Consider the following 15,449-nt stretch of genomic DNA (forward strand, 5'->3'; position numbering starts at 1 on the left):
TTAGGAAGAGTTTTAAAGTATTCTTCTCATGTATTTGAGTGTTTATTTCAATCCAACTAGATAGTGACACAAACTACAATAAAAATCCATCATTCACCATTTAACAAATAAATTTAAAAAGTTAAGAATCTGAATAAAAGTAAACTAAGCTATACAATATATGAATGAGTGTATTGTCCTGGTTACCCAAAAGAAGCACCAAATTTAGCATAAAGGCTGTATTTAGTTGCAAATCAAATACCTTTTTGGTTACTCATCAGTGAGAATCAACCTCTCTTTAGGGAAAAAATAATAATACACATGCAAAATAAGACTGAAATCAATGATTTACATCAAGGTTTTCTGCTTGCTGATTTAAATCACGATTAAAATCGCCAATTTGAATTGCTTTGATTTAAACCAATGTACCCTACCTTTCAAGGCACTGGATGTTCCCTTGTTCTTGTGTTACAAGACAGTGTGCAAACAATCTACCTTCAATTCACTATTTTACATTCTCTTATTTGCTTCTAAGGTAACAATCCATCTCTTCTTAGGAGAGTTTTACATGCCCCTAATCATTCTTGTTGCTCTTCTCTAATTTTGAGAGATCCTTTTTGAGATGGGTAACCAATACTGCACAGTGTTCTCCATCGGGACATGCCATTGTAAATCAATGCTACCTGAGACTTTGTATTCTCCTTCCCATTCTTTATTCATCCTTATATTTTTTTGGGGGGGGGGAGAGGGGTTGGGAAGACAGCTGCACATTTAGCTTATACCTTCACTCTCTGCCACATGACACAGGTCCCTTTGCCGAGTCTTTCATTGACTTAGAACTGTTTTGTGCTTGAGTACAATTTTTACTTGGCATTTATCAACATTAAGCTTATCATACTCCTTTATCCACTTTGATATGTCCAAGAAAGGATTAGACAGAATTTTCCTTTGCAGAAAGGATATTGGTTAGATCTTAACCAAACAGGATCTTCTAGCTCTAGCCTGTGTTTAATTATAGTTTCAAACAGTTAATCGGGTACAGGTGAAAGCTCACTGGTCAGGGCCTAATTTTAAATACAAGTACATTTGCTACCCTCAAGTCTCAACAGTAGCTGATTTTGAATGCGATGGCAACTGGCTTTGAGAGTGGCCACATTCGGAGAAAGAAAAGAAAGAAAAAAGCTTTTCTGGAATATCAGTTTGTACTGTGAAGGGTCTCTCTCTCTCTCTCTCTCTCTCTGAAGAGAACAGAAAAGCTTCAGAATTTTAACACTGCAGAATGTCAAAACTCATGACACCCTCTTAAATTTTTGGGATGCTTAATTTTCCTAAGATAGCTTCTTGCTCGTAGCCATTGTTATATTATTACATCAGAGCTTAGTTGTGTTTCAGTAAAGCAGTGTCTACTTACAGGTTATTTCACCTGTGATCTACACATTTGTCATGCAGAGCACAGAGAAATGGGACAAGAGTAGGGCAGGAGTGTTGATTTAAAAAAAAAAAAATCAAGATCTGTTTTGAAATTGTCAAGTCTCTTTTGAATATGCTGAATTAGCTTTATTTGTAAAGCTACACTCTCCCCCAAAAATCAGATACACCACAAAGCAGAGGCTATTAAAACATGAAGTCTGACTGCACAGATGTTAACTCTGATGGGAGGGGGTGCACACGAGGAACTGGCAGTAAAGAAAAAAGTGTATTTGCCACCATCAAAATGGCTGAAAGAAGTCTGCAAGCTTAAAAATAAAAAGCTACCTTTAGGCTGAGGCCAAGCATGGAAGCTTTCAGAAGTTTTCCCTCTGATGCTAAAAAGTTCTGAGGAATTGAAAATATGGTTATCAAAAGAAGTTTTGCAAATTCTGAAACAGTGCCATCAGATTCTGATCCAGACCTCTTTACCTACATCTTTGTCACATTATCCAAAAGTTATCCAAACAGGAATTAATGTTGTAACTCACTTTAATGTGCACCAAGCAAAAAGCCACAAATGAAGAATTGCACAATTGTGGCTGGAAAACTGATGCAAACAAAGTAACAACAATATGGATGCTGATCCCATGCTGCGCTGATGAACTACTCCGGCAAAAGCTCAACTGTAAGTTTTATTCTGTTCTCTTTTCCATTCCTTCATAGGGAGTTCATATGGCTTTATTCTAGACCACTGCCACTTCACTATTTGCCCTGTTTAGCACTCTCAACTCACAGACATCAATGTTTACTATGCCAATGATTCAAGTCTATTACAATCCCAACCCACTGCCAATGAGCCAGTCCCATGTCAGCCCAACATCTTCTTGAAGTCCTGGTGTCAGCTTAACATGGTTAAAAAATGGAACTTCTGACTTTTCCTCTTAATACATCCTCATTCTATACAGTCACTGTTGATGTCAACCTTTGTCACTTGCTCATGATCTAGGCATCATCTTCAACTACTCTCCCCCCCTTAGAGTGCCATGCTCCACATCCTACCCCCATGTCTAAAAAGCTTTATACAGCTTCCCTCCAAAGTGTCTAGAATCTCACCTATGTCCACACACCTAAAACTCAACCATTTCCCATACTGTTAGTTGCATCTTCAACCAATGGCCTGCATAATGCCTCACACCGCCTATTCCACTCTAAGAAATGCAACTAAAAACTGCCTCAGCCCCCTGGTCCCGCCAGCAACTCCCTTTTCCACCAAATCAAGCTCAAGCCTGTGGAGCCTGTCTTCAAGGCCCTCCACCAGTTTATCTCCCATTCATTTGTTCTTATTCCATTGTCTGTCCCTTGCTCCCATCATTACATCCTCAAAGTTTGTCCTCTTCTGACAACGATCTACACTCTGACACACTAGCCCAACACATTGAACACCCTCCCTATAATGAGGCATCAAATCACTAGATGCACTTCTGAAACATGCACAACAAAATTACTGAATTAACATTGCCCTGTACTTAGCCAATTAGGAATAAGCAACTTACATTAACTATTTTGTTCCCCTCCACATCCTTTGCACCTTGTGTCTTAGACTGCAATTTCTGTTGTGTCTCATGGTATGTCTACACAGCAAAGTAAACCCCACAGCGCTGAGTCTCAGAGCCTGAGGCCAACTGACTTAGGGGGTTTGGTTGCCGGGCTAAAAAGACAGCCATGTAGACATTTGGGTTCAGGCTGAAGCCCAGGCTCTGAGACCCTTCCCCCTCGGTGGGTTTCACAGTCCATGCTCCAGCCTGAGCCTGAAGGTCTACAGGGCTATTTTTAGCCCCACAGTCTGAGTCCAAGTCAACTGACTCAGGGTTTCAGGTAGCTGAAGTTGCGTAACTTTGATCTAACACCGCACCCCTGTGTAGACCAGACCTAAGGGTATGAGACCATCCTGCTGTGTAGGCAGGACCTAGCACTCTACGCATGCATTTGTAATAGCAAGCGCTCCTCAAGGCTATGTGCTGTAAAACCAGGTTACCAGGAGAGTTAGCCTACTTGAGGTAAATTATCCATCTTTAATGTGGAATTGAAATAACTCCAGTTTTATCTAGCTGCAAATATATTTCTGCTTTCTGATGTGCACATGAATTAACAGTGCAGACTAAAAGCTGATAATTGTGGTACTTCTAAGTCACAATTTTGAAGTCAAGTTTGCTATTCTAAACCTTAATTTACTTCATTCTGCTGCAGTACCTTTGCACATGTGTTAAAGATAAGCCAATGATCCTGGAAACAACCAAGCATAGAAGATGAAGAGGGTCCCTTACAGCTGACATGCAAGAGACTAAAATCATGAGGACAAAGGCTGTACCTTCTTGAATGTCTGGAAAATCTGTTTATAGTAGCACTAGTGGTGTTCTAGAAACAAAAGCACTTTGTTCATGATGTACAAGGTTTGAAAACATTTCAGATCACAAGTCTGCTTACTCATCTTAAAAAGATTAAATAAAATCTTATCTTCCCTAGTTTTACTGGAAGATTTACTGTAATTCTAAGGAATCTGGTTTGTGAGCACTCTTTAGCTACAGCTATACTAGAGAGTTTACAGCAGCAGAGCTGGAGCGATGCAGCTATGCCACTGTAAACTCTCTAATGTAGTGGTTCTCAACCAGGGGTATGGATCCTCCTGGATGTACGCAGAGGTCTTCGAGGGGGTACATCAACTCATCTAGATATTTGTCTAGTTTTACAATAGGCCACAGAAAAAGCATTAGCAAAGTCAGTACAACTAAAATTTCATACAATGACATGTTTATACTGCTCTATATACTATTGCAAGTACAATATTTATATTCTAATTGATTTGTTTTATAATTATATGATAAAAATGAGAAAGTTGGCAATTTTTCAGTAATAGTGTGCTGTGACTCTTTTGTATTTCATAAGCAAGTAGTTTTTAAGTGAGGTGAAACTTGGGGGTACACAAGACAAACTGGACTCCTGAAAGGGGTACAGTAGTCTGGAAAGGTTGAGAGCCATTGGTGTAATGTAACCGCTCTAAGCCGACTTAACTACTCCAGCCCCACGAGTAGCAGTAACTATGTCGGTGGGAGAAGCTCTCCCTCCAATATAGCATTGTCTACACCAGCACTTAGGACAATGTAATGTAAGCTATACAACAATAAGTACCAGTGCAGACATACCCTTAGATAAGAAAGCAAGGGTGTTGAGCACCTCAAGAAACAATCTCTCTGAAGACTCATTGTGCAGTTCAAAAAAGACTTAGAGAGGCTAAGAGTCCATTTTCCTCAGATTTCACTTCTCATCTCTTGTGATGTCATATGATCAGCCTTTTATAGAAGGCCACAATAGACAAAGCCTCACTTTCTAATGTTAAAAGTAGGCTTTTCAAGTTTTAGGCCTCTTTCAATTAATAAGAAACGGGGGTAGACAGGAGGAGCAGCTCCCCTGTCCCCTTCATAGGTCAACTTTAATATTAATTCAGTACATCACATTTAAGTAATTAACTGAAGCTTAATATATGTAAGAATAGTTAAAAATCCTTTAGTTAGCTTACATAATACTGAAAGTTGAGGCTTTAATAGGGCATTCAACAAAGGAAAATGTTTACAATTTATCTTATGTTACAGTATTAAGAGTGAGAAGCTTGCAAAAAGTAAACAGTGATAATCTGATTTTTTTTTCTTCAATCTTACCTTAAAGAAGAATCATTTAAGCAGAACAGTGATTTCCAAGTTCAAACCATGTTTGTATCGCAAACATGGAAGATATTTTGTTAAATTCCACTAGGAACACAGCCTTTAAAATTTATGAAAGTTTTTCCATTCACCTTAGATTGCAGAAAACTCAAATTTTGCACCAACTAACTGAAGTGAAAGGAGCCTCTAATCTGACGACACTCTTTGCACTTGCCTACCAATCTAATGTTAATAGTTGGATACCAAAGAAAAACAATTCAGCCCTAGAGCCAGATAATTCACGTCTATCTTTCCCCACTACTTCTGGAATTCTGGGACACTAATTAGCATATGCAATAAAGGGAGAGGTGAAGCGGGCATGATCTAATACAACACTGGATTCATGACATGGGACAAACTCAGCCTGCCTCCTTCTAGTGCTGCTGCATAGCTTCTGAACTGCAACTGAACATGCAAGAACAGATTGATGTACTAAGAAAGAGCCTCAGCTCTCTCCTGTCCCTCTCCCCCACCCAGTCTTGGGCAGGTGGAACAGTTTCACACCCTCCCCTCCCCACTGCAGGAGGGGGAAGAAGGGGAGAATCCAGCCTGCTGAGCAATGGCCTCAGTTCCAGTCCCAGTTCAGCTCTTCAGCCAATTAGGCCAGCAGTGGGGAATGGCTCTAAAGCTGCTCGCCTCCCAACAAGCTCCATCTGGTCAGTTAACTGGTCCGAAGCTCCATCTGGATAGCTAATGGGCCAGTGCCCCAAGTGGCAGAGCCAAGGACCCTCCTCAGCTTTCATATCAGCTGCTGAAGCTTAAGGCAGACCCCTCCTGCTCTTAAGACAGTTTTACTTAAGGGTAACTTTAAAGGTGTGATTCTGCAAGTACCACCAATTTAAACACCCACTGTTTAAAAGTAAGTTTTGCATTCTTATACAAAGGAACATTAACAATACCTCCCAAAATACTTGTTTATCATTAGAAACACTGTACTTTTGTAGCTCCTGTGAAAGTCTCAAAGCACATTCCCCATCTTCTGTTAAGAAAACTGTACAGTTGGATCATATCTTAAGTGACTTACCAAGGCTACAAAGCAAATCCACTCTTGAGGATGCATGAATGTCATCCCTGTAGACTCCCTAGCACCATGGGATGCGATTCTAGTTGGCGCCTCAGGATACCACTGTAAGAAGTCAATCCCAAACCTGCTGCTATGTCACACTTTAACCTATTCTCCAATCATAAAGACATTAATATCTCCATCTACCCTGACACACTGCAAGCTTATATATGTACATGCCTCTGAAGCCTCAAAAAAAAGTGTTTGAAAGTTAGAACTCTGCATAGAGTGATGACTTTAAGAGCCATCAGTGCCACGTCATTGCTTTTTTTAAGAATTAAGACAGCCTGTTTTCCTTATCAGTCATTTCATGAAACAAATGAGAAAGTCTTATAAAGCTTAATATACTTAGAATGAAGGTATTACGAGAAACAAGTGCCTACCATGAATTATGAAAGTTTTTAGAAGCCAGATCTTTTCCTTCAAATACTACGGGCTATTACAAGTTAAAGTATTAGAGACACGAGCCTAACTTTTTTTCTGTGTTGTTTTATTAGCTATATTGTCAGCTCTTATGGGGAGTTAGAGTTGAAAGATAGGAATTTTAATGTATTGATAGAAATGACCATTTTTATGTGGCGTTAAAAATTAGAGGCAGGAGAAAGGAGAAGAGTCACTTTTAGTGATCTTAGGCCTGGTCTACACTATAAAATTAGGTTGTTTAACTACATTGGTCAGGGGTGTGAAAAATCCGAGCAGCACTGTTAAGCCCACCTAAATCCCTGTGTATAGAGCGCTAGGTTGATGGAAGAATTCTTCCACTGACCTAACTACCACCTCTCAGGGAGCTGGATTACCTATGCCAGCAGGAGAGCTCCTTGCATTGAAGTAGGCAGAGTCTACACGGTAGTGGTGCAGTAGCAGCGCTTTAAAGTATAGACATACCCTTAGTAATATGACTAACAGAGCAGAAGTATTTTAGCAACCTAGGTAAAGTTACAAAGAGAGCAATTATCAAGGATTCCACTTCACTTAATTCATCACTTCATCTGTTTTTAAGTGACTCACTGCATGTATACCCAATACTCTAAGCAAGTTTTTCAGAATTTCATTGTTTGCTATCAAAGCTAAATAAATAGAGAGCGTGCAGATTTGAAACCATAACTCTGTTTCTGCTGAAATGTTGTGTGCCTGTGTCCACACTTCAGCAGAAGCAGAGTTATAGTTCCAAATGCTATGGCAATTATGCAAGTGTTACATGGAGGCTTTTATGCATTCTATTCAAATCTCAGTTTGACTACTAAAAATATACTGATGTGCACGTTTAACAGAGAAACATGTTTAAAATGGCCACTAGAAGTAACAACAAAAGAAATCAAGAGTGAAGAAAAGTCTGCTAAGCTATATAAATTATAGAATATATAAATATTCTACTATAAAATATAAGCCAATAGAATGAGGACAACTAGTAGGCAGTAGAATGCGGACAACTAGTAGGCAGGGGTCACTGAAGTCCCCCTCAATGCAGACTAATAAAAAAAAAAAAAAAATAATAATAATAATAATAATAATAATAATAATAATAATAATAATAATAATAATAATAATAATAATAACTACTTAGTTCTTCATACAAGTCAAGCAAAGTCTGCCAACAAAATGCAGTAACAGAAGGATACAACAGATAAAATAATGAAGCTTATGGTTTATCTTATAAAAGTGAACAAATTCCCCCCACCAACACACACACTGTCCTGAAGTGACTGCGTCTTCAGTCATTATTTATATAGTTGAGATCTGTTGATGAAACAGAAGTTCCAACCTAAGCTGCTCAGATAGCAAGAAATCACTCCCTTAACTGCTCTCTTGTAGTGCACAGTATAATTAGTGCTATTGTCAGTTATCCATAAACCATAGTAAAATGTCAAGAGGAATGAAACCTGAGCCTACGTAGTGCACTTTCTACAGGGACATTTCAAAGAAACTAGTTGTTTTCAACTTTCAGAATTATTACCTGCACTCCCTCAATTTCTTCTAGCCCAGACAGTACTGAACACAGGACTGCCTGTACCCTGTGTTCTACTACAAAAACCACTAATCCCATCGCATGACCTGCAGCAATTCAGTTTAACAAATTAACAGTTACAAATATTTTGGCAAAGTAAGCTTAGGTATTGTTGCCTCTCATCACAGTTCACAAGCAGTTTGTGGCTTTATGATAAAAAAAGTCATTACATCCAATTTGAAAAGCAGAATTTACAGCTCACTTAGTAAGTCAGTCTCATAAATGGACGCTTTCAATTACAGAGAATTTACACACACAGCCCATTAACAGTGTTAATACTTTTACAATAACTAAAGTTTCATCATGTACTGTTCTTTATTGAGACAGAATCTGGAATTTTCTTCTCCCTCTCCAATTCCTCACCCTTCAGACATGTTGCAAGGTTGGTTCTCCTAAGCTTTTTTTATTTTGGGGGGGGGGGGGGGAGAGAGATGGGAAGAGTTTACATCTCTCAAGCTTTCAGCAATACTGAGCATTTACAAGCTCCAAATAAACTCAATGGTAACTACAGGTGCTCAGCACTTTGGAAAGATCAAGTTGACATAAGATGATTGAGAAGGATCCAGGAGGGCCTTTAGTTTGGAAAGTCTCATTGTATGAACAAATTAAAATCAACAAGCAGGGGGGGGGAGGTAAGGGGAGAGAGAAGAGAAAGAGGTCAATTTAGACAGGAACTAAACCCTTAAAAAGTGTAAGCCTTTTCAATTACCATTTGACCTTCTAAACCTCACTAGAGTTGATTATTCCTACTGTAAGTTTGACACAACATAGAATATCCACAATTCTAGTCTTCACTATCAAAAGAACTCTGAAATTCTGCACACTACTTTTGCTAATCTACGCTTCTGAGTCTGAACTGTATGGGGCTTCAAAAAGGAAATCCAGTGCAGTGGTAAGCTACCACATCTTCCAATACATTGTTAAACATCAATTTGAAATTCCTGTAATTGGGTTTAAATAATCAAATTCTTTAAGAATTGAGTCTCATTGAGGGTTAATACCATATTACACCTTTGCTTTGGGGGGGGGGGGGGAAGAGTTAGGAGTGTGCACTATAAGTTGGTTTGGTTTTGGGTTTTTTTGTGGGGGGGGAGGGGCAAGAACTTCACTTCTACACTCTCTCTTACTACAGAGTTAAACCTCATGATAAAGTTACCACCACAACAGCAATCTTAGCAATTTAAAACTATAACTAGAATAATGTATCAAACTGATTTTTACCTCCCTTGATACTTGAAAGACCGTTAATAATTTTGTGGAAGCAACAAGTTAAGATACCCCTGAAGAGCAAAATATAATCCTCTATTTCTAATGCCAGAGAAAGAACAAAAATATCTATGAAGGAAAGTCTACAAATCATTTCAAATGGGAATCTTATCTGATTGAAAGGGCCCCTTTCTCTCAGCTACAGGAACCTGATCAGTTTGGGGGTGAAAAATGAGTGGTCACGGGGGGGGGGCCTGTCTTATTTATTTTATATATATTTAAAAAACTTTTTTTAAGTTTGCATTTTGCTAAATTTGACACACTGCAATCACACCACAATTAAGTTAGCCAATTGCAAACAATTGTTAAGTATATAAAACTGTACTTACTGCAGCCATTTGTTAGATTAAAAAAATAAAATAAAAAAAAATAAGCAAACTTCTCTTAAGACACCCTCTCTGATCAAATGCAGTAATTTAAATGGCTTATTTCACTGTAAGCTTCTTGATACGAATAGATCATTATTTATATACACTCAGGAGGCTACTTATTATAGCATTAAAACACTTCATCAGAGATATGTACATCGCAGCACTCACATAAGATATACCTTAAGAAAATGTTTTCAGTCACCCACAGTATGCAAACAGTATTTGTCTGGTAGATGTTTATATCTGGAGTAGATCTTAACTAAACTTCCATATTGTAATTGTTAAGAATGTTTTTCTACAAGCTGTAAGCTTGGTTTGTGAAGCAGGAGAGTACAACAAACAAGAAGAGTGATTTTAGATTTGAAATTGAATCCCAAACTCAACTTTCAAACAGCCTTGTAAGACTGTCTTCTTACCCAACCATCCTTTATACAGAGTATAAACTAACGATTTTACTTAACTATTTTTCCCCTCACACATATACACAGTACTACAAGTAGGAATTTTGCAAAATTGCTAAAATGACCACTATTTGCAGTTATTACAGTACATCAATTATAGCACCAACTTGATAGGATGTGCTTATTTGTGTCTCAGGCAATATACTTCACAGATGTTTGCTTACATCTAGGTGAAGAGGATGAGCATTCACTGCCTACAAGCAGGGAAGAGAGGGTCAACCCCTAGGTAACACCCACTGGAGTTAAGGCTGAAAGTCACTTTCCATCCCCACCGCTTTATTTTCAGATCGCTCACAATTTTATACAACGTTGGCTTCTCAGGCTGCAATTGTCCACATTTAATCTGTGTAAAGATCTTCGTTTGGCAAAGTCTGAGCTAGAGTTTTTCAAGGCTTTTGGGGGGGGAGGGGGGAGAGTGGATAAGGGATACTGGCCTGCAACCCCAGCCCCGCACAAATCATAGTGTCCCCGAAAGACAGGCGCACCCCCACGTTTATCTCCTGGGAACAGGATGAGAACAGGGCCCAACTGCTTACCATATTGGGGACGAGGGGGAGGCAAAAAGAGAATCGGGCTCAGTGTAAGGAGCCCGAGCCCAACCCCCCACACACACTCCCCGCCAGCCTCAGCCCCCCACAAACCGAGCCTCCCCCCCGCGGCCGAGCCTCCCTCCCCCACAGCAGCCACCACCTCCCACCACAACAAAGGGGGGGGCACCCCTGCCATGGCCAGCTCCAGGTCCGAGCCCCCCCCGACACGCAAGGGCCACCCGTCAGCATCCGCGCCTTGACTGGCGAGGCCACCTCCCGCCCCGGCCTGGCCAACGCCAAAGCCGGCCAGAGACCAACCTCTTCCTCGCCTAGCTGCGCCGCTACCGCTGCCTCTCTCGCTGGCTAGTGGCTTCCTCCTTGCCGCCGCCCACTCCCCCCGCCATTGGTTAATGGAGGCGACGCGGCGCACGCAGCGACCCCGTTGGTTGGCTCTGCCTTAAGTCAGTTGTAGGAAGAGCGGGCGGTGGATGGATGATAGAGGCTATGCCCCGCCCAACTTAGCGATTGGCGGGCCTTAAACCCAATCGGCGAAAGGCGGCGAGAAACGTCGTGATGGAGACCTCACGACAGAGTGCGTGATCAGCGCGAAGGGAACGGCACTCGCTGATTGGCCTACAATTGTGTCACTCCCCGCCGGGAGAGGTTGCGCAGAAAGGAGAGCGAATAACCGAGTTTGAGTCAGAGCGCTGATCCTTCCGCCAAGCGGTCGCGGAGTTCGCCTAACGAACTAGTAACCTTCCACGCGGCAGCGGATTCCAGCAGAGAGAAATAGTTTCCCCTCCCCCCCCCGTCACTAATCAAATCCCACAGCCGGGGCGGCGCCCTCTGATACCCCTCCCCCCACAACCCGCCACCGAGAGGGACGCGCGGGTCCCAGCCGACCTCCCCACAAACACCGTGGCGCCGAAGGGCTAAAAGTGAGGGGAGGGGTCACAGCGTTGGGCACTGCACGAGTTAAAAGCCAGGAGTCAGACCTCCCCCAGCGTGCCAGGACTGGCCCCAAAGCGTTACTCCCCCCCCCCATTAAATGGGGGGGGGGTGCCTGTGTCTTGTGCTCTCCAAACTCATGATTCTGGCCCCTGCCCAAGCTCCAGGATAGGGGCCTGCCCTGCAGTGCCGGATGCGACACGACCCCCTCGCCTCGAGGGGCAGCCCCTGCCCTGCGAACTTCCCAGGCTAGCGCAAGGCGTGGTGGCGAGTTTGGAAACAGGTTACCGATGGGGAGGCCACCATGCTACGATGGGACGTGCAAGTGCCCAACGGGGCAGGGGCCAGGTGGTGTCATCAGAGATGGAGCCAGCCAGGACTCAGCCAACTCATCTCCTCTAGTGACCACCTAGAAGCACCCAACGGCATCGCTACGGTGGATCAGACCCAAAGTCCATCTGACACGGCCCAGAACCTGTTGCTTAAGGTGTAAAGCTCCCATTCTTGGTGGATGTGGAATAATCTGACTCCCTCCTCATCCTGCTCTCCAAATTTCTTATCATTTATTTTGATAAGCCTGGCTATTCTTGATATCCAGGGAAGCGTCCAGTCTATTTCTGAATCTTGTTAAATTGCATGAGATCCATTAGATGGGAACAATAAAATTTAATCTGTATTGAGCTGGGCAGGATTTACACTAGGGACTTACAGGTGAACGGCTCTGCAGCTAATTAGCAATGCCCGGATGTATATGGTCCCCCCATAGACCCAAATGTAACACCTTTGAGAATGAGCCTTGCTGTCTTGAAAGAAAAATGTATTAAATCAAATTCTGACCTTTTGCAAGCTTGCACACACAGGGTCTTCAATGCTGGACAAACAGGCAAAAATCTCCCACACAGGCTGATCTCAAGTACTCTTAGTTTGGCACACCCTGTTCTTAAAGAGACAGCTCTCATTAACCAAACTACAAAAGCTAAATATTAGAGTCAAAGCTTAAGGCCTGCTCCTGTATAACACCAGCATGCTAACCCAACAACCAAAATGAAATCAAAATATGACAACCCACAGAGACTAGACTATTCATTGGAGCAGTGAAGAGAACCTAGTTCTCCACACCTATGTGAGTGCCCTAGCCTCCAGGCCATAGAGTCAATCACTCTGGCTCCATCAATATTTAATTACTTGTACAAAGTGGAACAGCTCAAACAGGAGAGACTGAAACAGACCTGCCCCTGAGTAGCCAATAGCCAGAGGCTTAGGATAATTGTACCCAGGTTTTTGACATCCAAGGTAAGTCCCAAAATCAGGGATGTAAACCTGGGTTTTCCACATCCAAGGTGAGGTGAGTGCCATAACTCCTACGCTATTGGATACTTTGGGCTCTCTATCTAATATATATCTTTCATTAAATACATCAAAAGTTCAGTTTTGTCCCAATGTAGAATGAGAAACCTTTGGGAAGTTCCAAAAATATTTTGGACAGGAAATGAGTTTCTTGCCCAGTTCTAGTCATGTGTGAAGTTTAAACTCACACCTTTAGATCCACCACAGAGGCTGCTCCTATTTCAGCTCTGGGAGTAACTGGTTTTGGGGGAAAGCATGCTGTTACCCTCCATGTGCTTTCCATTCCATTCCTGGCTCTGGGAGCAGATTGTGATTTAGTGATTACGAACAGCATAGTCAAATGTAGGAACTCTTAGGGCTGTGGGACTGAACTTGGGACCTAGGGATATAAAGAGCCTCTATACCAGGGATTGGCAACCTTTGGCACGTGGCCCATCAGGGAAATCCACTGGCAGGCTGGGATGGTTTGTTTGCCGGCAGCGTCCACAGGTTCAGCCGATTGCAGCTCCCACTGGCCACAGTTCGCCGTTCCAGGCCAAGGGGGGCTGCGGGAAGTGGCGCGGGCCGAGAGTTGTGCTGGCTGCCGTTTCCCACAGCCCCCATTGGCTTGGAAGGGCGAATCACGGCCAGTGGGAGCTGCGATCGGCCGAACCTGCTGACGCTGCAGGTAAACAAACCGGCCCGCCAGCGGATTTCCCTGATGGGCCGCTTGCCAAAAGTTGCCGATCCCTGCTCTATACCAATTGAGGTAAAGAACCAGCTCTCTTACAAAGCAGTGGCAGAGTCATAAATAGGGCCCTACCAAATTCACAGTCCATTTTGGTCAATTTCACGGTCATAGGACTTTAAAAATAGTAAATTTCATTTCAGCTATTTAAATCTGAAATTTCACAGGGATCCTGACCCAAACAGGAATTGTGGGGTGGTAGCATGGTTATTGTAGGGGGGAGGGAGTTGCAGTACGGCTACCCTTACTTCTGCTACCTTCGGAACTGGGCAGCTGGAGAGCGGTGGCTGCTGGCCGTGAGCCCAGCTCTGAAGGCAGAGCCACCGCCAGCAGCAGTGCAGCAGTAAGGATGGCATAGTATGGTATTGCCAACTTTTACTTCTGCGCTGCTGCCTTCAGAGCTGGGCCCTCGGCCAGCAGGTGCCACTCTCCAGCCGCCCAGCTCTGAAGGCCCCCTGCAACTCCCTTTTGGGTCAGGACCCCCAATTTGTGAAACGCTGGTCTCCCCTGGAAATCTGTATAGTATACTATAAGGTAAAAACACACAAAAGACCAGATTTCACTGGGGAAGACCAGATTTCACGCTCCATGACGCATTTTTCATGGCTGTGAATTTGGTAGGGCCCTAGTCATAAACTTCAGTATGTGGGGCAGCTGCTTAAATGTGATACAGAGCCATACTAGAAGCACCTAATTTGACCTGTTCCTTCTCAAAGACAGTAAGGGCATGTCTACAGTACCGTGGCAAAGCTGCAGTGATTCACAGAAGAATTCTTCCATTGATCTAGTCGCCGCTACACCTGGCATTAGCACAGCTTAACTATAGCACTCCCAGTGGTGTGAATTTTTCAAATCCCTGAGTGATGTAGCTAGATTGATCTAAAATTTTAAGGATATATCTACAGGATGGAGACTATACTGGCATCACTATGGTGCCATAGCAATGCCAGTGTATCCCTTTAGTGTAGACACAGCCTATGCTGATCTAAGGGGTTTTTCCATTGGTGTTGGAGGAGGTGGCATTCCTACAATGGTAGCTACATCAATGGAAGCATTCTTCCATTGCCATAGCTGTGTGTAGGTCAGTGTTTTTCAACCACTGTTCCGCGGCACACTAGTGTGCCGCGAGATGTTGCCTGGTGTGCCGTGGGAAAAAAATATTAAACCATGCTTGAATGTCGGAACTGGTTACTAAAATTTTTGAATCCCACCACTGATGTTAAGGACTATAAATAGCTCCGGTGTCACTGTTACACTAACAGGAGGAGGACAGGAGGAGACATCGCAGTAGATCGCCGATGAGCAGAAGAGCGCCAATGGATCTGGATTTGGAGGAAACATGAGCAGAAGAGCGCTGACTGATGGATCTGGATGGAGACATGCGCAGAATAGTGCTGAGTGTGACGGACAGCGGCTATCTGGAGGAGACAAGCGCAGTAAGTACTGAGTGACAGTGAGATACTGCAGTGATGGACAAGTTTTTGAAAAGGAAAGAACTGGACTCTGAACAAAATTTGGAGCCAGATGAGAGCCCAAGTATGAGTGGGGATCAAAAGAAAGCAAAGATGGTTAGCTCAAGCAAATTCT

At 42.8% G+C, this 15,449-nt stretch overlaps 1 protein-coding gene across 4 annotated transcripts in view; it reads right to left on the minus strand.

Annotated features, from left to right (window-relative positions):
* SMAD2 (SMAD family member 2) overlaps positions 1-11,233 on the minus strand; it is a 73,266-nt gene extending 62,033 nt beyond the window's left edge. For 2 of the 4 annotated variants that reach the window (XM_065407080.1, XM_065407079.1), the window contains exon 1: positions 11,159-11,233. The gene's annotated coding sequence lies outside the window, so the exon portion shown is untranslated. The remainder of the gene's footprint in view (positions 1-11,158) is intronic. The other 2 variants (XM_065407078.1, XM_065407077.1) reach the window with 1 other exon arrangement.
* Between the last annotated feature and the right edge of the window lie 4,216 nt (positions 11,234-15,449).

This window comes from Emys orbicularis, chromosome 6, assembly GCF_028017835.1.
Source record: "Emys orbicularis isolate rEmyOrb1 chromosome 6, rEmyOrb1.hap1, whole genome shotgun sequence".
NCBI classification, from domain to species: Eukaryota; Metazoa; Chordata; order Testudines; family Emydidae; genus Emys; species Emys orbicularis.